Source organism: Doryrhamphus excisus, chromosome 14, assembly GCF_030265055.1.
Source record: "Doryrhamphus excisus isolate RoL2022-K1 chromosome 14, RoL_Dexc_1.0, whole genome shotgun sequence".
Lineage (NCBI taxonomy): Eukaryota > Metazoa > Chordata > Actinopteri > Syngnathiformes > Syngnathidae > Doryrhamphus > Doryrhamphus excisus.
In genome coordinates, this window is record NC_080479.1 from 18,548,793 (window position 1) to 18,572,500 (window position 23,708).

Genomic DNA, 23,708 nt, shown 5'->3' on the forward strand with positions numbered 1-23,708 from the left:
GATGGATAGATGATGGATGGGTGGATGGATGGATGATGGATGGAAGGATGGATGGATGGATGGATGGATGATGGATAGATGATGGGTGGGTGGATGGATGGATAGATGATGGGTGGATGGATAGATGATGGATGGGTGGATGGATGGATGATGGATAGCTGATGGGTGGATGGATGGATGATGGATAGATGATGGATGGATAGATGATGGATGGGTGGATGGATGGATGGATGGATGGATGATGGGTGGATGGATAGATGATGGATCGGTGGATGGATGATGGATGGATGGATGATGGATAGATGATGGATGGATGGATGGATAATGGATAGATGATGGATGATAGATAGATGATGGATGGGTGGATGGATGGATGGATAGATGATGGGTGGATGGATGGATGATGGATGGATGATGGATGGATAGATGATGGATGGGTGGATGGATGGATGGATGGATAGATGATGGGTGGATGGATAGATCATGGATCGGTGGATGGATGGATGGGTGGATGGATGGATGATGGATGGAAGGATGGATGGATGGATGGATGATGGATAGATGATGGGTGGGTGGATGGATGGATAGATGATGGGTGGATGGATAGATGATGGATGGGTGGATGGATGGATGATGGATGGATGATGGATGGATAGATGATGGATGGGTGGATGGATGGATGGATGGATAGATGATGGGTGGGTGGATAGATGATGGATCGGTGGATGGATGATGGATGGATGGATGATGGATAGATGATGGATGGATGGATGGATGAATGATGGGTGGATGGATGGATGATGGATGGGTGGATGGATGGATGAATGATGGATAGATGATGGATGGGTGGATGGATGAATGATGGATAGATGATGGATGGGTGGATGGATGGATAAATGATGGGTGGATGGATGGATGATGGATGGATGATGGGTGGATGATGGATGGGTGGATGGATGCCGAGTGCAGCTAGGAGACCCAAGTTCGATCCCCCCCTCGGTCATCTCCGTGTGGAGTTTGCATGTTCTCCCCGTGCATGCGTGGGTTTTCTCCGGGTACTCCGGTTTCCTCCCACATTCCAAAAACATGCTAGGTTAATTAGCCACTCCAAATTGTCCATAGGTATGAATGTGAGTGTGAATGGTTGTTTGTCTATATGTGCCCTGTGATTGGCTGGCCACCAGTCCAGGGTGTACCCCGCCTCTCGCCCCGACCCTAGTGAGGATAAGCAGTAGAAAACGAATGAATGAACCTTGTAGCATAAATGCAATGCTGCAATACTTCCACCGTGCAGCAGGGGGCTCCAGATCCCACCCATTACGTCCTGTGCGGTGGCACTAAATAGCTGAGGTGCTTATGCAAACAAAGTAGGGCAGTTTCAGGCGACTCCACGGCATTGAAAGAAGAACTTGATGACCCGCACGATCCTGCTGACCGACATTCGGGTTTGTGATGCCTAACGCAGCTGGAGAGGAAAAAAACAACTTAGGGAAAGAAAGGAATTCCGCGCCAGTTTATGATCAGGATGAACTTCATGTTTGTCATTGTGTTCTTTTTTTCCTTGTGTGATTCAATGTTGTGCTATGCTTTCTGAGTCACTGGGTGAGGAGTTTCACTCCAGTATGAATGGGGTGGGAGGGTGGGGGCTGTTGATTCTCAGCCAAGGCACACGGAAAGGGGCGGGGCTAGGGCAACCTTATTTAAGAAGCTAAACTGCTGTGACTGGCTGGTGGAGAATAGCGAATAAACAAGGTAGACTTGGCTTTTGTGGATTGACTACACTTGATACATAACATAACATAACAAATATATATATATAATATAATTTGTATAGATATTTTACCTTTCTCTTTATTCTCATAATATTTATATACCATAAGTGATATCTATAATGGGAGTGTAATACAACTATAATATTGTTTCTTTTACCCTACATTAATTTATTTAAATTTTCTTTATTCTTTGCTTGTCATAAAACTTTTTTAATGACATTTTTAATCTTTTTTAATTTTTATTTTTTTACATTTTATTTTATTTATTTTATTTTTAATTTTAACTTTATGCTCTTTTTCTTCTTAATATTCTGACTTTATTCTCCTAATATTTTATATGTTAATTATATTTTATTCTTGTAAAATTACTGTTATTGTTGTTTCCTCTATTTTTTGTTTATTTTTTAAATAAATTTTGCTTTTGTATTTTTACTTTTCTTGTTTAATTATATTCTTAGAATGTGCCGGGGGCCAATAAAAAACAGATATGAGCCACAAATGGCCCCCGTACCATACTTTGGACACCCTGATATATTTTTCTCTTAATTTTTCTCTTATTATTCTCCTAATATTGATGAAAGTCTTTTAGACAGCGTGACCCGGGGTCTAAATTTGGGTTATTAATTCATTCATTTTCTACCGCTTATCCTCACGAGGGTGGCGGGGGTGCTGGAGCCTATCCCAGCTGTCTTCGGGCGAGAGGCGGGCTTTATTTTGCAATTGCAAACTATAATACAATGTGCATTATTCTGTAAAGCATTTGCAACAGAAAGCCCAATGGTACTGTGGTGTTGTACGATTGAAGCAACAGTGGCCTCTAGTGGCCAAGCGGTGAGGTGTCGCGTTGTTCGTTGTTGTTAACGGTGCTGCCACCAGAGGTCACTGTTGTGCAATGCATAGGTGCGTTAAATCTGTCATAGGAACACTATTGTACAGTACTGATGTCTCTCAGGTGTATTTGAAGTGGAATTTCGATTATTACGGAATTAATTAATGTGCTTTATTTTTGTACATGTATTTAGACATGCATCATGCCAGGAAAAGAGCTCAAACACACTCATATCTTGAAACACAGTTAGTTATGATGCTGTCATACACTTCCGGGTTGGCATGCAGTATTTGCGTTGTACTGCTGTCAGCCAGACGTCACTGTCATTCCCCTCCTCTGTGTTTGGGAATGCATGAATGTCACCAGCTGCCGCATCTGCTCCAGTGTGGGAAAACGTCCAAAAAAGCTTAATTATCAAGCTTAATCATCCGTGAGATTGAAGCAAGGGAGTACCCCCGCCGGTGCGGCCCGGCGATGTAAACACACAGTCTCACATCCCCAAGAGGATGTTTGTTGGTACGTTCATTAGAGTCGACTAATGGAAGCGTCCCTGCGTGTAAATATTTGGTTGCAAATGGCAAACTACCAACAACTACCAACTCTAACGCAACATCTAATGACTTCTTATTGGGCTTTGTCTATGTGGGGGTGGGGGGTAGTGAGACTCTGCATTGTTTCAAAAGGAAGTAGCAACGCCGACGTCTTTACGAGTCGCGCATCCTAAAGCACAGATGGTGTTGTTTCCGAGCCACCAATTAGCAAGGATGGATTTGCAGCTCCCTCTTAATGTCCTCTCTGCATCTTCACTTTGCATCACAACGTCCACCGAGGGAGGGGGGGGGGGGGGGTGCACGCTGGGACCTTCTCGTCTTCGGCGTCGCAAATCAACATTCACAGTGTCTATCTATCTGTCTGTCTGCCGATCCATCCGTCAATCCATCAATCTATGTATCAAATAACATATACGTATACAGTCCACCATTTTCTGTAAATTGCTTTTGTTTTCATTGAATTTAAAAGTAAAAAAAAATTAAAATGTTGAATATTTTTATATTTAATATACTTACTTTAAATTTAATTTACAAATACTACATAAATAATTGAATTTCCCATATTTACATATTTAAATTACTTTTAATAAAACATTAAATACATATGTTATTTAAAATGTTAAAAATATATATAATAATTGGAAAATGTTTTTTTAATTTATTATTTCAAAATATTTTTAAAATATCAAGGCAGACTTTGTTAACATTTAATACTGTTAAAAATATATATAATAATTGGAAAATGTTTTTTATTTATATTTTTAAAATATAAAATATTAAAATATATAAATATTTTTAAAATATCAAGGCAGACTTTCCTGTAAATTGTTTTTTGTTTTTATTTCGTTTAAAAATGTAAACTATTTTAAATGTATTGCATTTTATTATGAAAAATGTGAAATATTTTATAATTACAAATAATAAACTAAAACATATTAAATAATCGAAATTGAAATTTAGTTGATAGTATGTTTAAATGTATATAATTTTAATATTTTCAATGACTGTAAAACATTAAATATTTTTAAAAGAATAATTTACTTAAAATATATTGTAATTTAGGGTTGTTAGCATAGTTAGCATGCTACAGGAAAGATAATTTGATATCAGATTTTCTCTACCAATCTGTGGCGGGCTGGATAGAAAGGACTACGTCGTTGCCCACCCCCGTGACCAGTTTTAGTAGGTAGCCTGTGACAATGTTGTGATAAATAGAAAGTCCACTTCCTGTCTAAACTTCCTGTCTAACTTCAACAACCTTGAAGAGTAGCGAGACATTTTTTTAAAGGACAAAGAAACTGCGACACAGTCCGCTGCTTTTATTGACCCTCCGTCTCAAGGGGGGGGGGGCTCGGAGACGCGTTTGTGTTGTCTGCGCTCATTAGCGTCCACTCGGCCGTCCTCCCTTATCCGTCTTAGTCACTCGCACACGCCTCCTCCTGCTCCTCCTTTTTGCTCCGTCCGTTCCCTCAGGAGCGCCACAGCAAAATGTCAGAGAGTGGGATTAGCCTCCGACTCCGACTTGGCGGACCTTGGAGGAATAACTCCGACAGTGTCACTCTTAAATGTGTTTATTTGTCCCGCTAACACATTGTGTTGCTTGCACACAATGGTGTGTTGCGCGTGTGTTGGCTTCCTGCTACAAATGCTAATGCTAATTGCATTAGCATTTTTGCTAAAATGCTAATGCTAATTGCAGTTCACCTTTCCCCGGATTCGCTGTTTTGAGGGTTTTTTAAATGTAATTTAATGAACACGCTTTGTGTTCTGCGTCTTGTGGTGTATTAGAGTGATCCATCGGTGCTCTGTTGTATGCTTGTTATTGTATTTACCATTGTATTTAGAAACAAATATAGAGCCACAACAGTCCTTACTGGCCAAGGGAGAACCCGCCCATTTTGTTCTGCGTCCTGATTGGCTGTAAGCCATTGTCAATGAATCTCCATCGTGCTTGAGCTGCTCGCCAACCGCCAATAAACGGAAGCGGGGACACTGTAGAACATTAAGTGGAACATTAGAACATCAAGCAAACATGAACAACCCTAATATGTTTATGTTATGTTTTTTAAATTATAATTAAAATTTTATTTTTGAAAAAAAATGTCTTGTTGTTTTTTAATAATTTTTTTGCTATTTATTTTATTGGTAATTTTTCAAATAGCATTAATGATTAATAAAATTAAATAATTAAATACATGGATGAAGAGTTAAATAAAACTAAAATAAACATAAATATGTACAAAAATGTAAGAAAAATATTACTTAAAAATTAAGGTTAAAAAAAAGCTAATATTCTTGTCTGGGCCGGCCGGAGTGGGGGCGGGGTCAGAGATTTACTTTATTTTGCTGAAATTGCTGCTGATTTTTCCATTAAAAAAAAAAACCCATAAAAACGTAAAAATAAAACTAAAATAAACATAAATATGTACAAAAATGTAAGAAAAATATTACATAAAAATTAAGGAAAACCACACAAAAATGTAAATGAAAAAAAAACCCAGTAAAATAAAGTTAAATAAATAAAGTAAAATAAAAAGTGAGAAAACTATTGGAATAAGAAATTATTATCATAAATGATTCATTGAATGATTCATGAATGAATCATTTAAAAAAAAACATGTTCAACGTTATGCTACAAAAATAACGCCATTATTCCTCAATACAACATTATTCCTGTAAAATTATGAATTTTTGGGTTGGATTTTTTTTCTAATAATTGACTTTAATCTGGTAAAACCATTGCTGTTTTTTTAAAGTTTTGTTGTTTTTACTATAACTACATAAAAGACAAAGCTGCCGTGGGCTGCAAATGGCCCCTGTGCCGCAATTTGGACACCCCTCTGTCCAAAAAGTTTATTTTGTTCAGCCTGTGTGTGTGTGTGTGTGTATGTGTGGTCAGAGATTCACTTTATTTTGCTGAAATTGCTGCTGATTTTTCAATTTTTTTAAAAAAAACATAAAAACGTAAAAATAAAACTAAAATAAACATAAATATGTACAAAAATGTAAGAAAAATATGACTTAAAAATTAAGGTTAAAAAAAGCTAATATTCTTGTCTGGCTCTCACATTCCATTAAAATGAAACCACACAAAAATGTAAATGAACAAAAAACCCAAAGTGAGAAAACTATTTGAAGAAGAAATTATCAGAAATGAATCATTTAAAAAAAACATGTTCAACGTTATGCTACAAAAATAACGCCATTATTCCTCAATATAACGTTATTCCTGTAAAATTATGAATTTTTGGGTTCGATTTTTTTCCTAATAATTGACTTTAATCTGGTAAAATATCATTGCTGTTTTGCTGTTTTCTTCTATAACTACATAAAAGTTAAAGCTGCCGTGGGCTGCAAATGGCCCCTGTGCCGCAATTTGGACACCCCATGTCCAAAAAGTTTGTTTTTTGTGTGTGTGTGTGTGGGGGGGGGTGATAAAGGATGAGGATGCTAAACATGCTCTGGGGACACATATTACTGTTAGAGCGTCATTAAAAAGTCACTTTTGCATAATGGGGGGGTGGGTGGGGGGGCTTTTGAAATGCCAATGGGGGTGTCTTTCCTCCCCTCCCGGTGACCTTGTATCACTTTCGCTCTTCCATTCCGCAGTGCCGCCGCCATGGCATGACTTATTCATGGCACATTTCATATTCATAGCCTTCCTTTTTGCCTCGCCCCTCGCAGACACACTTATTTACTTTAATGCGTTTCAGCACGGAGAGAGAGAGGAGGAGGAGGAGGAGGAGGAGGAGGAGGAGCGTTGCCAGATGTCCTTTTTTGCAAAAGCACTTTAAAGCATGTTAACCTCTACGGCGCTTGGCCGTTTATCCTCTTGCAGCGCTAACGCGTCGCATTGATGACGTTTGGGGGGCGCCGCCATTTGCATGCCAGGCCACTAGTTGGCGATGTGGAGAATGAGTCTGAAAGCAACACACAAACACACACACACACACACACACACACTAGTCCGCCACTTTCCGCTCTTCATTAGCTGCTGTTAGCATAATTGATTCCCGCCGCCCCAACCCGCCGGGATCTTCTCTCTTTGGGACCCATCCCACTTTTTACTTCCATCATCAATCATTCCGGACTGCTCCGCCATAGCCGGAATCATCCACGGGACAATAAAATCCTCTTTTCTTAAATGCTAATCTCTTCGTGCTAGATGAGTCCATCCATGGAAATTCATTTTTTTACGATATGATGCAAATATCGTCCCCAACCTCAGGTACGACAAGAAAAAAAATATTTAAATATCAATTGTAAATAATGACCTCAATTTTGGGCCATTATTTTATAAAAATAAAAATAAAAATAAAAATAAAAATAAAAATAAAAATAAAAATAAAAATAAAAATAAAAATAAAAATAAAAATAAAAATAAAAATAAAAATAAAAATAAAAATAAAAATACAATTTGTGATTTGTGATGTTATTATTTTAATATTATTTTAACATTAAAACTTATTAAAAATATTAAAAATTATTAAGTTTTTTTCCTAATAATTCACTTTATTTTGCTGAAATTGCTGCTGATTTTTCAATTTTTTTAAAAACCATAAAAACATAAAAATAAAATAAACATAAATATGTACAAAAATGTAAGAAAAATATTACATAAAAATTAAGTTTAAAAAAAAAGCTAATATTCTTGTCTGGCTCTCACATTCCATTAAAATGAAACCACAAAAAATGTAAATGAACAAAAAACCCAAAGAAAAATAAAAAGTGAGAAAACTATCAGAAGAAGAAATTATTATCAGAAATGATTAATTGAATGATTCATAAAAGAATCATTTAAAAAACATGTTTAACATTATGCTATGAAAATAACTCCATTATTCCTCAATACAACGTTATTTCTGTAAAATTATGGATTACAAAGTTTTTTTCTAATAATTCACTTTATTTTGCTGAAATTGCTGCTGATTTTTCGATTTTTTTTAAAAACCATAAAAACGTAAAAATAAAACTAAAATAAACATAAATATGTACAAAAATGTAAGAAAAATATTACATAAAAATTAAGTTAAAAAAAGCAACATTATTTGTGTAAAATTATGAATTTTTGGGTTAGATTTTTTTTCTTAATAATTGACTTTAATCTGGAAAAATGACTGCTATTTTTTTTTTAAGTTTTCCTGTTTTCTACTGTAACTACATAAAAAACAAAGCTGCCGTGGGCTGCAAATGGCCCCTGTGCCGCAATTTGGACACCCCTATGTCCAAAAAGGCTATGAAAAAGTTGGGAAAAAGAAGTGCAAAGTAAAAGTGAAAGTAGTTTCAATCAGGTGTTGTGGTCTGGATCTCATCCCATCCTCCCTTGTCAACATCTGCCCGTCACGGCATCCTTCTTCTTTAGGGCCACCCCCCCTACCCCCCAACGACTGCCCCCCCAGTCCTCCGCCAAAGACAGCAAGTGTCAGCTGATGATGCATGGGCGGCACCTTGCAAAATAAAACATATTCATAAAGAATATTCATTAGCTCCGGCAGCCACGGCCCAGATGGGCAGGAAATTGACTTTGTGTTGAGACGTGGACTCGGGCATGAATATTAATAGGGGACAGATGCAAACGCATATTCATATTCTTTTGTGTGACACGCTCCATGATGATGATGATGATGATGATGATGCGTCCACTTAGAAGACGATGGGAAGTCGTTCAGACTTTTGATGTCGCCACATTCAACATGTCAGTACTCGTATCATGTACTGCGTGTACCGTATTTATCTCTCTGCAGTACAGTACTGTACAGTAGAGTAGTTTGGGTTGGAGTTGGAGTTCCCACAAGGGGGCGGTAGAACCCCGCCTGCCTTGGATCCCAACTCTACACGCTCATCGGTCAATGACACGCAATGCAAGACGTCTGTTGGAGAATCAAACCTTTTCAAGGTTATGAGGCTCAGAAGGATTTCAGTGTCTGAGATGTTCCATTGTCCATCCATCTATTCATCCATCCATCTATTCATCCATCCACCCACCTATCCATCTTTTTCAGCAACATAACTGAGGAACAAAAATCCATGGCTCTCACATTTAAGAAAAATAGAACAAAAAGGTTTAAAAAATGTAATTCTCGAATTTTGATGTAAGAAAATTAAATTAAAAAAATTTCACTGAAACAAAAAACTCACTGAAAATAAATAGGGTAGGGTATGGTAGGGTATGGTTGGGTATGATAGGATAGGGTATGGTAGGGTAGAGTAAGGTACGGTTGGGTATGGTTGGGTATGGTATGGTAGGGTAGAGTAAGGTATGGTAGAGTAAGGTAGGGTATGGTAGGATATGGTAGGGGATGGTAGGGTATAATATGGTAGAGTATGGTAGGGTATGGTATGTATGATATGTATGGTAAGGTATGGTATGGTAGGGTGTTGTAGGGTATGGTATGGTAGGGTAGGGTATGGTAGGGTATGGTATGGTAGGGTATGTATGGTAAGGTATGGTATGGTAGGGTGTTGTAGGGTATGGTATGGTAGGGTAGGATATGGTAGGGTATGGTATGGTAGGGTATGTATGATATGTATGGTAAGGTATGGTATGGTAGGGTGTTGTAGGGTATGGTTGGGTAGGGTAGGAAATGGTAGGGTAGGGTATGGTAGGGTAGGATAGGATATGGTAGGGTATGGTAGGGTATGATAGGGTATGGTCGGGTACGGTATGGTAGGTTAAGGTCAGGTAAGGTACAGCATGGTAGGGTAGGTTAGGGTATGGTTGGGTATGATAGGGTAGGGTATGGTAGGGTAGGTTCAGGTATGGATGGGTATGTTAGTGTATGGTATGGTAGGGTGTGGTAGGTTCGGGTATGGATGGGTACGGTATGGATGTTAGGGTACGGTACGGTGAAGCCATGCCATAGAATGTGAGAAGAAGCCTCGTGTCCATACAAAGTATGTTGGATGGAGGAGTTAAATGGCTGCAGGATTTAAATGAGAAGAGAAGCAGGTGGTGCTCATACATTTTTAACGTCTCTCCTTTTTTCTTGATTATTTGCAGGCACCTCTTTTCTTTTCTTTTCTTTTCTTTTCTTTTCTTTTCTTCACTTTTCTTTTCTTTTGTTTCGTTTTCTTTTGCCACCTTGCCTTCTGGCATCCTGTGCTGGATGTTAAAGAATATATGTTTATGTGTCATACGTGTTCCATACAGTACATGCACTACAGAACATGTACTCTACATCCTTCCTTCTCACATACGGCTATCCTTCCTTCCATTCATCCTTCCTTCCTCCCTTCCATCCTATGGATGGTGGTGGCGGTGCTGTAGGGTCAGGATGTTTTTAGGTTGAGTTTAGTTTTAGGTTAGATCAAGGTTGGTTGAGATGTTGTAGGACAGCTGAGTGGAAATCAAACGCTCGCATCATGCGAGGTGGAAGCAAGTTGATTAAAAAGGTGTGGGGAGTGGGGGGGGGGGGGGGTGGGTGTAAAATGAATGGTGGCTATAAAAGATATTAAAATGGGGGGGGGGGTGAATGATCATGTTCATTTTAATGGAGGAGAAAAGCAATAAAGGTCAATTAGCCAACGAGCTTCTAATTTCCATCAGAACTTTTTATTGGCTCATAAGCATCAGCGGCAGAATATAGGAGGTCATGTGATCGTTTAACATTATGGATCCATGGCGCCATGGACGGGCTGCATGCCATCATCTGTCAACGCAAACACACGTACACTTTCCTACATGTTCTGATAAAACCGCTGCCATGATAGCATCCATGATAATAGGCTCTGCAGTTGTCTGTTCCAGTGTCAAACTGTTGCCATGAACTTTTAATTAGTGCATGTAGCTAACATTTATGGCATTGGAACGCTTATACGATAAAAGAGGTGATCATCTACTACTACTACTACTAGTACTACTACCAAAGTGTCATACAGTGAAATACGTGATAAAATAGTATGTCAAACCAAAGCCACAACTACTACCACCACTACTACTAGTACTACTACCAAAGTGTCATGCAGTGAAATATGTGATGAAATATATCTAACCAAAGCCACAACTACTACTACTACTACTACTAGTACTACTACTACTACCACTACTACTACTACTAGTACTACTACCAAAGTGTCATGCAGTGAAATATGTGATGAAATATATCTAATCAAAGCCACGACTACTACTACCACTACTAGTACTACTACTACTACCACTACTACTACTACTAGTACTACTACCAAAGTGTCATGCAGTGAAATATGTGATGAAATATATCTAACCAAAGCCATGACTACTACTACTACTACTAGTACTACTACTACTACCACTACTACTACTACTACTACCACTACTACTACTACTAGTACCACTACCAAAGTGTCATTCAGTGAAATACTTGATGAAATATATAAAACCAAAGCCACAACTACTACTAGTACTACTACCAAATTGTCGTACAGTGAAATATGTGATGAAATATATAAAACCAAAGCCACAACTACTACTACTACTAGTAGTACTATTTCCAAAGTGTCATACAGTGAAATACGTGATGAAATATATAAAACCAAAGCTACTACTACTACTACTACTACTACTACTACTACTACTACTACTACTACTAGTACCACTACCAAAGTGTCATACAGTGAAATACACGATGAAATATGTCAAACTAAAGCCACAAATACTACTACTACAACTACTACTACTACCAAAGTATCATACAGTGAAATACTTGATGAAATATATCTAACCAAAGCCACGACTACTACTACTACTACTAGTACTACTACTACTACCACTACTACTACTACTACTACCACTACTACTACTACTAGTACCACTACCAAAGTGTCATTCAGTGAAATACTTGATGAAATATATAAAACCAAAGCCACAACTACTACTACTACTAGTAGTACTATTTCCAAAGTGTCATACAGTGAAATATGTGATGAAATATATAAAACCAAAGCCACTACTACTACTACTACTACTACTACTACTACTAGTACCACTACTACTACTACTAGTACCACTACCAAAGTGTCATACAGTGAAATACACGATGAAATATGTCAAACTAAAGCCACAAATACTACTACTACAACTACTACTACTACCAAAGTATCATACAGTGAAATACTTGATGAAATATGTCAAAACAAAGCCACAACTACTACTACTACTACTATGACCACCACTACTACTACTACTACTACAACTACCAAAGTGTCATACAGTGAAATACGTGATGAAATATGTCAAACTAATGCCACAAATACTACTACTACTACCAAAGTGTCATACAATGAAATATGTGATGAAATATATAAAACCAAAGTCACTACTACTACTACTAATACTACCATAGTGTCATACTGTGAAATACATGATCAAATATGTCAAACTAAAGCCACAACTACTACTACCACTATTACTACTACTAGTACTACTACCAAAGTGTCATACAGTGAAATACGTGATAAAATAGTATGTCAAACCAAAGCCACAACTACTACCACCACTACTACTAGTACTACTACCAAAGTGTCATGCAGTGAAATATGTGATGAAATATATCTAACCAAAGCCACGACTACTACTACTACTAGTACTACTACTACTACTACCACCACTACTACTACTACTAGTACTACTACCAAAGTGTCATGCAGTGAAATATGTGATGAAATATATCTAACCAAAGCCACGACTACTACTACTACTACTAGTACTACTACTACTACCACTACTACTACTACTACTACTACCACTACTACTACTACTAGTACCACTACCAAAGTGTCATTCAGTGAAATACTTGATGAAATATATAAAACCAAAGCCACAACTACTACTAGTACTAGTAGTACTATTTCCAAAGTGTCATACAGTGAAATACGTGATGAAATATATAAAACCAAAGCCACTACTACTACTAGTACTAGTAGTACTATTTCCAAAGTGTCATACAGTGAAATACGTGATGAAATATATAAAACCAAAGCCACAACTACTACTAGTACTAGTAGTACTATTTCCAAAGTGTCATACAGTGAAATACGTGATGAAATATATAAAACCAAAGCCACTACTACTACTACTACTACTACTACTACTACTAGTACCACTACTACTACTACTAGTACCACTACCAAAGTGTCATACAGTGAAATACACGATGAAATATGTCAAACTAAAGCCACAAATACTACTACTACAACTACTACTACTACCAAAGTGTCATACAGTGAAATACTTGATGAAATATGTCAAAACAAAGCCACAACTACTACTACTACTACTACTACTACCACTACTACTACTACTAGTACCACTACCAAAGTGTCATACAGTGAAATACGTGATGAAATATGTCAAACTAATGCCACAAATACTACTACTACTACCAAAGTGTCATACAATGAAATATGTGATGAAATATATAAAACCAAAGTCACTACTACTACTACTAATACTACCATAGTGTCATACTGTGAAATACATGATCAAATATGTCAAACTAAAGCCACAACTACTACTACCACTATTACTACTACTAGTACTACTACCAAAGTGTCATACAGTGAAATACGTGATAAAATAGTATGTCAAACCAAAGCCACAACTACTACCACCACTACTACTAGTACTACTACCAAAGTGTCATGCAGTGAAATATGTGATGAAATATATCTAACCAAAGCCACGACTACTACTACCACTACTAGTACTACTACTACTACCACTACTACGACTACTAGTACTACTACCAAAGTGTCATGCAGTGAAATATGTGATGAAATATATCTAACCAAAGCCATGACTACTACTACTACTACTAGTACTACTACTACTACCACTACTACTACTACTACTACCACTACTACTACTACTAGTACCACTACCAAAGTGTCATTCAGTGAAATACTTGATGAAATATATAAAACCAAAGCCACAACTACTACTAGTACTACTACCAAATTGTCGTACAGTAAAATATGTGATGAAATATATAAAACCAAAGCCACAACTACTACTACTACTACTAGTAGTACTATTTCCAAAGTGTCATACAGGGAAATACGTGATGAAATATATAAAACCAAAGCCACTACTACTACTACTACTACTACTAGTACCACTACTACTACTACTAGTACCACTACCAAAGTGTCATACAGTGAAATACACGATGAAATATGTCAAACTAAAGCCACAAATACTACTACTACAACTACTACTACTACCAAAGTATCATACAGTGAAATACTTGATGAAATATGTCAAAACAAAGCCACAACTACTACTACTACTATGACCACCACTACTACTACTACTACTACTACTACTACTACAACTACCAAAGTGTCATACAGTGAAATACGTGATGAAATATGTCAAACTAATGCCACAAATACTACTACACTACCAAAGTGTCATACAATGAAATATGTGATGAAATATATAAAACCAAAGTCACTACTACTACTACTAATACTACTAGTGTCATACTGTGAAATACATGATCAAATATGTCAAACTAAAGCCACAACTACTACCACCACTACTACTACCACTACTACTACTACTACTACTGCCACCACAACCAAAGTGTCATACAGTGACATCCAGTGCTGCTGACCAATAAAGAAACAGTCATGGTCCCCACCAATGGCCCCCGGGGGCCACCAACTGGCCTGCTAATTGTCTGTCATGTTGAACAGTTGAAGCAGTTGGGTTTCGGACCTTCCTGGCATTGCCGTGGTTTCAGTGATGCTAACGGCGCTTAGCATCATCTCCTCACTAATGCACTTTGTGTCGCGTGTGAAGAAGAAGAAGAAGAAGACGCGCGGCAACAACAACAACAACAACAACAACATGAGCAAAGCCGCCCACGCTGCGAGGAGGCGTCTTCCACGTCGCCCACATCTGGATGCTGTCTGGCCGCGTTACACGAGTCAACGACTCGCTGACCCACTTTCCCCCCTAATGGGATTTTTAGGGAGACGCTTTATTGGACTCTTGACAGATGTTGCGAGGAGGCGGAGAGGAAGGCGGCGTGAAGAAACGTGCACTTCATGGTGGGGGGGGTGGGGGGGGTACATCAATGATCTAAAGTTAACGAAAGGCGTCCTTAAAAGGTACTGTTTTACTGCCATGCTTTTATTTTGAAGAGCAGACTATCTGACTGAGGAACCGGAAGCTGAGGGTTTGACGGGTGTGAGATGAGTCCACTTTTTGAAGACCACACAGTGCAGGTGAAAAGTTCTCCTGCCCTGGGGCGGGGGGTGCGGGGGCAGAAGCCGCACCTGCTCCCACCCCCCGTGTGCCCCCCCCCGTGTGGCAACTATTCAGGTTAGCGTCAAGCACCATCTGATGGCACTCGCTTCTTCACCGCCGCCCAATCACTCAACGAGTCAATTAGCCCGTGGCTCCTCACCTTTACACCCCCCCCACTTATTCCCCAGTCGGCGGCCGCCCGCCAACACCTGAGCCCCCACACGCCACCTCGCCCTGCCCCGAGCCCCCCCCCCCCCCCCCCCCCTCCCTCCCCCTCTCCCGAGCTAATAGCGGCTCTCCAAGGCCACCCGCCGCCACAGTCCTTGCTCCTTTTACCAAGCTAATAGCCGCCATTCCACGGCTGGTGGCAAACAGGAAGTTAGCCACCTGTGTGTGTGTGTGTGTGTGTGTGTGCGTGGACTGTGGCGCTCGTTGCAATCGCTTATTTATCCGCCGTCCATTTTGAAATAATCAACTTGACACATCTGCCAGACGGCGCGAGCAGGAATGCTAAAAGGTCAGCGGGCGACGCTAGCAGCTGCTCCCGCGCCAAAAAACGCTCTCCCGCCTCCAAATAGCACAATCATTACGCCGCCACAGATGGGACTCCCGTCTTTCATTCCGCAGCAGCAGCGATGGCGGCCGAGTGGTCCATGCACGCGCTCGTCAGAGATGCACCCCGCCTCCCGCGGGTTTGATTCCCGCACACATGTGAGGTCGCCGCAGGCTAAAGGACAAAGGCGGTCGTAACTCGGGACAAAACACCCTTTTTCTCTTACGTTCCACTTCCTGTCTGATGGATGGTTCCCAATCAGGAAGCACTCACCATGGAATTAAAGCTGGGGGGGGGCGGGGTCTGGGGATGAGATGAGGTATGGAGAGATGAGATATCAAGTATGACATGAGATAGGACAGGTGAGATGGGAATTGAGATGAGATATGAAATCAGTTATGAGATCTGATGAGAGATATGAGACGAGAGCTGAGATATGATAGATGAGATATGACACAAGACATGATGAGATGAGAGATATGAGATGAGAGATATGAGATGAGATATGAAATCAGATAACTGATGAGAAGATGAGAGCTGATGTGATGGATGAGATATGAGGTATGAAATGAGACGAGAGATGAGGTGAGGTGAGATGAGATAGGAAATTAGATATGAGATGACAAAGTGAGAGATATGAGATGAGAGCTGAGATATGATTGACGAGAAGACGAGAGCTGATAAATGAGGAGCGGGCAGATGAGATGAGAGATGAGATATGATGGATGAGAAGATGAGAGCTGATAAATGAGGAGCTGAGATGAGATATGAGATGAGATATGAGATGAGATATGAGATGAGATATGAGATGAGATATGAGATGAGATATGAGATGAGATATGATAGATGAGAAGATAATAAAGAGCTGATAAATGAAGAGCTGAGATGAGATATGAGATGAGATATGAGATGAGATATGAGATATGAGATATGAGATATGAGATATGAGATATGAGATATGAGATGAGATATGAGATGAGATATGAGATGAGATAAGACATGACATATGAGATATGAGAAAACAGATGAGAACATGAGAGCTGATGTGCTAGATGAGATGTGAGGTATGAAATGAGATATGAGACGAGAGATGATGTGAGGTGAGATGAGATAGGAAATTAGATATGACAGACAAAGTGAGAGATTTGTATGAGATGAGAGCTGAAATATGATAAATGAGAGCTGATAAATGAGATATGAGGAATGAAATGAGACACGAGAAGAGAGAGGATGTGAGGCGAGATGAAATTAGATAGGAGAAGAGTGGCCAGATGAGATGAGAGATATGAGATAAGATATGGAATCAGATGTGAGAAAACAGTTGAGAGCTGATGTGATAGATGAGATATGAGATATGGTATGAGATATGAGGTGAAATGAGGTATGACATGATATGAGATGACAAAGTGAGAGATGTGAGAAGATGAGAGCTGATACGTGAGATATAACAGGCGAGATGAGAGATGATATGAGATGAGAGATGACAGATGAGATGAGATGAGGTTGAGAGGTGGTCGGGGGTGAGATGAGGTAGCTAACTTTACCACTAAATCTAAATCCTCTTCTCTGTACGCTGTAAAGAATGAAAGAATGAAAGAAAGCCGCGTACTCGTCGAAGCGTGCATTACTTTGATTGACAGTTTGATTGCATTTGGCCCCGCCCACAAGCATCAAGCAAACACGGGCCGCGAACGACTGCACTCGAGCTGAACTTTAGATGATGGATGTAACGCCGTGACAACGATGGGCGGCGGGCATCTGCTCGCCGGCGAACCAAACGCTTGGACGTAATCGCGGCGGCGATAAAAAGGCGTTTAATTAAAAGACGGCTCATTGTCACTTTCGGTACCGCCGCATTTAGGGGGGGGTTTCAGCCATGATGGATTCCCCCCCCCAATGAGGCTGCACTCGTGCATCCGTGATGAAAATGAAGGGGACAGATGTCACTAATTCACCACCATTAACCTCTTAATGTACACTTCATACATATTCTCATACGCTTTACTGCACGGGAACATGATCCTTATGTCACATGACATCCCTGACAACACATGAAATGTGGGATTCCATCACACAAAAAACTACCATCTCCGCACAAGCAGTAGAAGTACATCAAATACATCAAATACATCAAATACATGAAGACGAGGGCTTTCTATTTCTTATCCTCACAAGGGTGGCAGGGGTGCTGGAGCCTATCCCAGCCGGACTGGTGGCCAGCCAATCACAGGGCACGTATACACAAACAACTATTCCCATCCACATTCATACCGATGGAATGAATGGCCGAGGGTGGAATTGAACTCGGGTTTCTTAGCTGTGAGGCCTACACGCTAACCACTGGACTACCGTGCAGCTAACTTCATCATTAATAATTCCAAAACATAATGTAATATATAATGGCGTGTCCCGAAGATAGGAGCTAAGTTGCCGGATGTTTACTAGGCTAAGGAACTAAGTTGCCGAATGTCAACTAAGCTAAGGAGCTAAGTTGCCGGATGTTAACTAAGCCAAGGAGCTAAGTTGCCGGATGTTAACTAAGCTAAGGAGCTAAGTTGCTGGATGTTAACTGAGCTAAGGAGCTAAGTTGCCGGATGTTAATTAAGCTAAGGAGCTAAGTTGCCGGATGTCAACTAAGCTAAGGAGCTAAGTTGCCGGATGTTAACTAAGCTAAGGAGCTAAGTTGCCGGATGTTAACTAAGCTAAGGAGCTAAGTTGCTGGATGTTAACTAAACTAAAAAGCTAAGTTGCCAGATGTTAACTAAGCTAAAAAGCTAAGTTGCCGGATGTTAACTAAACTAAAAAGCTAAGTTGCCAGATGTTAACTAAGCTAAGGTGCTAAGTTGCCGGATGTTAACTGAGCTAAGGATCTAAGTTGCCAGATGTTAACTAAGCTAAGGAGCTAAGTTGCCGGATGTCAACTAAGCTAAGGAGCTAAGTTTCTGGATGTTAACTAAGCTAATGTGCTAAGTTTCCGGATGATAACTAGGTTAAGGAGCTAAGTTGCCGGAAGTTAACTAGGCTAAGGAGCTAAGCTGCCGGATGTTAACTAAGCTAAGGTGCTAAGTTGCCGGATGATAACTAAGCTAAGGAACTAAGTTGCCGGATGTTAACTAAGCTAAGGATCTAAGTTGCCAGATGTTAACTAAGCTAAGGAGCTAAGTTGCTGGATGTTAACTAAGCTAAGGTGCTAAGTTGCCGGATGATAACTAAGCTAAGGAACTAAGTTGCCGGATGTTAACTAAGCTAAGGAGCTAAGTTGCCGGATGTTAACTAAGCTAAGGAGCTAAGTTGCCGGATGTTAACTAAGCTGAGGAGCTAAGTTGCCAAATGTTAACTAAGCTAAGGAGCCAAGTTGCCGGATGTTAACTAAGCTAAGGTGCTAAGTTGCCGGATGTTAACTAAGCTAAGGAGCTAGGTTGCCGGATGTTAACTAAGCCAAGGAGCTAAGTTGCCGGATGTTAACTAAGCTAAGGAGCTAAGTTGCTAAGTTGCCGGATGTTAACTAAACTAAAAAGCTAAATTGCCAGATGTTAACTAAGCTAAGGAGCTAAGTTGCCGGATGTTAACTAAGCTAAGGAGCTAAGTTGCTAAGTTGTCGTATGTTAACTAAGCTAAGGAGCTAAATTGCCAGATGTTAACTAAGCTAAGGAGCTAAGTTGCTGGATGTTAACTAAGCTAAGGAGCTAAGTTGCTAAGTTGCCGGATGTTAACTAAACTAAAAAGCTAAATTGCCAGATGTTAACTAAGCTAAGGAGCTAAGTTGCCGGATGTTAACTAAGCTAAGGAGCTAAGTTGCTAAGTTGTCGTATGTTAACTAAGCTAAGGCGCTAAGTTGCCGTATGTTAACTAAGCTAAGGCGCTAAGTTGCCGGATGTTAACTAAGCTAAGGAGCTAGTAAAATCCAAACGACTCAGACTGTTTGGCTAAAATGGATATTCAAAAAGTACGTACTATGTATGTACTGTATGCAGTATATATGTGTGTATTGCGTGTACAGTACACGAGTATGCAATATGAGAGCTGTCATGGAAGTTTCAGCAAGGGGATTAAGTGTAGGGGAGAATGACATGAAGGTGGAAGATGATGGGTGTGTGTGGGGGGGGCGGGGGGGGGGGGGGTAGCCATATGGTGGCTGACAAGGGGGGGGGTGGGATGACAAGAGAGAAGACCGATGGAAGCAAAGAGGAAATCACAGCGGAAGGACAACATGCTCCCCTTATGCCAAGATGGCCGACCTGTATGCTAATGTGTGTATGCTAATGCGTGTATGCTAATGTGTGAGTGTGTGCGTCTGGTTGATTGACAAGGTGACTGATTGGATGGGACATCCCGGCAGCAACAGAGCCTGCAAGGTGTGTGTACTTGTGTGTGTACATGTACTACGTGTACGTGTACATGTGTGTGTACACCTGTGTTTAACTACCAGGTGCCGTGGTCACGCCCCCTTACTCCCTATGTATGAATATCATATTTCTATTTCTACTGGGAAAATTCATATCATCACAGAAAGTAAGAGAAATGGTCATAGTCTGTTCCAGTGTCAAACTGTGGACAGCATCAAAGCTTTATTATCCAACATTTGAATGTTTATATTTTAGCATTCTTATTTTGTTATATATAAAACCTTTTTTTACACTTAGTACTTTTATTAATGATAATAATGATAATAATAATAATGTAATAATGATTCGGAGTGCATGAAAAAGTGGAAAAGGACACATGTAGCTGTCTTTATGAGCGAGTGCATGGCACACAACTACAGCAACACAACCAATGTTGTAGTAGCGCCTGACGACAATTGCAGTAGTAGTAGTAGTGAGATTTTCTAGCGCATACAGAGCTAGCTTAAGCCGCATGTGACTTTTCACACGCCATCTTTTGGAGTTACTGTATTTTCTTTTTTTAAAGGTTGCCTACAGCCATGGCTGCTTTTTGCACAAAACACGCAGCGACTCCTCGTTAGCATGGCGGCTAACGTGCTAATGAAGCTAATCAACGCCGCCGCACATCTGCACGCCATCAATGATGATTTAACGTCAAAGCCGTGTCCGCCGCCTTCTTTAAAATCAACGCTAGGTGGAGGAGGGGCTCCTTGTCAATTATGCAAGGCGCTATTTGCATATGCTAATGAGCATCATATTCGTTACCGTGGAATTGGCTAATTAGCCCATCTCGTCGAAGGCATCGCTGATGGCGCTTCATGCACGGCGGAAAAAGTGAGGACGGAACCTTGGCTGGCTATTTAATAATTAAAGGACACACACACACATGCACACGCACACGCACACGCACACACACACACACACACACACACACACACACACACACTTAGCAAGCATATGGTTGTGTAATGAACCCGCTTCCTTGTAAAATAGTAATGCCACCCACCACAGGGGACGGCAGCCATTTTCTTCTTCTACTCTTCTGCTACGTGTTTTTCGGCGGGCTGGGTGCCAACGGGAAGCAAAGGAAGCTGGGAAACGTGACACGTAAGACGATGCCGCCGGAAGCGGCGGCGTTCGTTACGCTGGCCCCCAGAGGGGCCGACGTGGGCGCAGGTAGACAAGGTAAACAAGCTGGGGCTCTCTATTATTTATGTTTGTGTACGCATGGAGGAAGGATGAGGCCCTGCTAGCCTGCGCTAGCGTGGAGACAGACCTCCATCGTGACCCTGACCCGACGTTACGATACAGCAGCGACTAATACTTGCTATTATACTTGCTATTATACTTAGTATTATACTAGGTATACTAATACTAATTTATTCAATGCAATGCAGTAGGATGTACCGTACACATCATAATATAATGTAATATCATATAATATTTAGAAATTACTCAATGAAATACACATTGGAAAATGAAAATAATATAATAAACATATTAAAATATTTTTCCAAATATATAACTTAATCCATCAAAATGTAGGAATTATTCAATGAAACACAACAAATTAAAATAATAACACAATCATATATACATCTATTAAGATTCAATGAAATACATATTGGAAAATGATAATAATATTAAATAATAAAAATGGTAAAATATTTTTCCTAATACATGGTAATCCATCAAAATGTAGGAATTATTCAATTAAATACACATTGGAAAATGATAATAATATAATCAAAATATTAAAATATTTTTCCAAATATATGGTAATCCATCAAAATGTAGGAATTATTCGATGAAATACAACAAATTAAAATAATAACACGACAATATATACATCCATTAATATTCAATGAAATACACATTGGAAAATTATAATAATATCATATAATAAAAATGGTAAAATATTTTTCCAAATATATGGTAATCCATCAAAATGTAGGCATAATTCAATAAAATACAACAAATTAAAATAATAACACAACCATATATACATCCATTAAGATTCAATGAAATACACATTGGAAAATGATAATAATATAAAATAATAAAATAGGAATTATTCAATGAAAATCCAACAAATTAAAAATAATAACACGGCCATATATACATACATTAAGTTTATATATAATTATATAAAATAATAAAAATGGTAAAATATTTTTCCTAATATATGGTAATCCATCAAAATGTAGGAATTATTCAATAAAATACACATAGGAAAATGATAATAATATAATACAAATATTAAAATATTTTCCAAATATATGGTAATCCATAAAAATGTAGGAATTATTCAATGAAATACAACAAATTAAAATAATAACATGACCATATATACATCCATTAAGATTCAATGAAGTACTCATTGGAAAATGATAATAATATAATATAATAAAAATGGTAAAATATTTTTCCTAATGTATGGTAATGCATCAAAATGTAGGAATTATTTATTTATTATATATTATTTATTTTATTGATTTATTTTTAATTATTATTTATTTTTAATTATTACGATTCAATGAAATTCAGCAGGAAAATTTAAAAAAACTATCTATATTCTGTGTGTGTAGCCTACATACATTTGCACCAAAACTACCAAAAAATAAATATATGAAATAATTCAACCAACTCAACCATCCAGAAATATTTGTACGATCCAAATATTATGCTATATTTTTTCATCGCCCTCCCCTAAATGTCTCTGCTTTTGTGCCAAAATGTCCACCCCGCTGAGCTGTTTTTTGTCAGCATTCAACATTAACCAGGGATGGAAACTGCACTCATGCTTTTTTTTTGGGACTCACTGGAAAAACAGCAGATGTCGGCTGGAGCCACCAGGGGGCGCTGTGGCATCCCTTCATGCTTTGTGTGGTATTTTGGTGCGGATGCCAGGAGGTTGTCATAGAATGTTGTAGAATAACACGACATAACACGGCAATAAACAAAACACTGGGGAATGGTTTTTACTTTAACTATGCTTCACTTTATTTCATGGAGACTGAGACTGGCCACAACAAAAGGCCATGAGTTGAGCAGATTATTTGACTTTATTTCGATACTCCCATTTGTATTGTCATTGAAACATGACAACATGGAACTCTATTGGATTGTGTACCTAATCAAGTGTCCAGTTCTGTGTTTGTCTTATTAAAAATACAAATAAAACATATATATATATATATATATATATATATATAAAATTCCTGGCAAAAAAAACTGGTTGACTTGAAAGCGTAGGTGTCCAGTGGGACGCTACACTTGCATCCAGCTGTGATCTAAAGGCATCAAATATAGCCCCCCCCCTGCCCCCCCCCATCTCATCCCATGGCTCCCCCCTCCTTGCCTTTATTTCATTTCACGTAGCATCC

The 23,708-nt window shown here is 39.0% G+C and overlaps 1 protein-coding gene across 1 annotated transcript in view; it reads left to right on the plus strand.

Annotated features, from left to right (window-relative positions):
• Nucleotides 1-23,708, plus strand: part of triqk (triple QxxK/R motif containing) — an 83,696-nt gene that overhangs the window by 14,366 nt on the left and 45,622 nt on the right. The gene's annotated exons all lie outside the window — the stretch shown is intronic.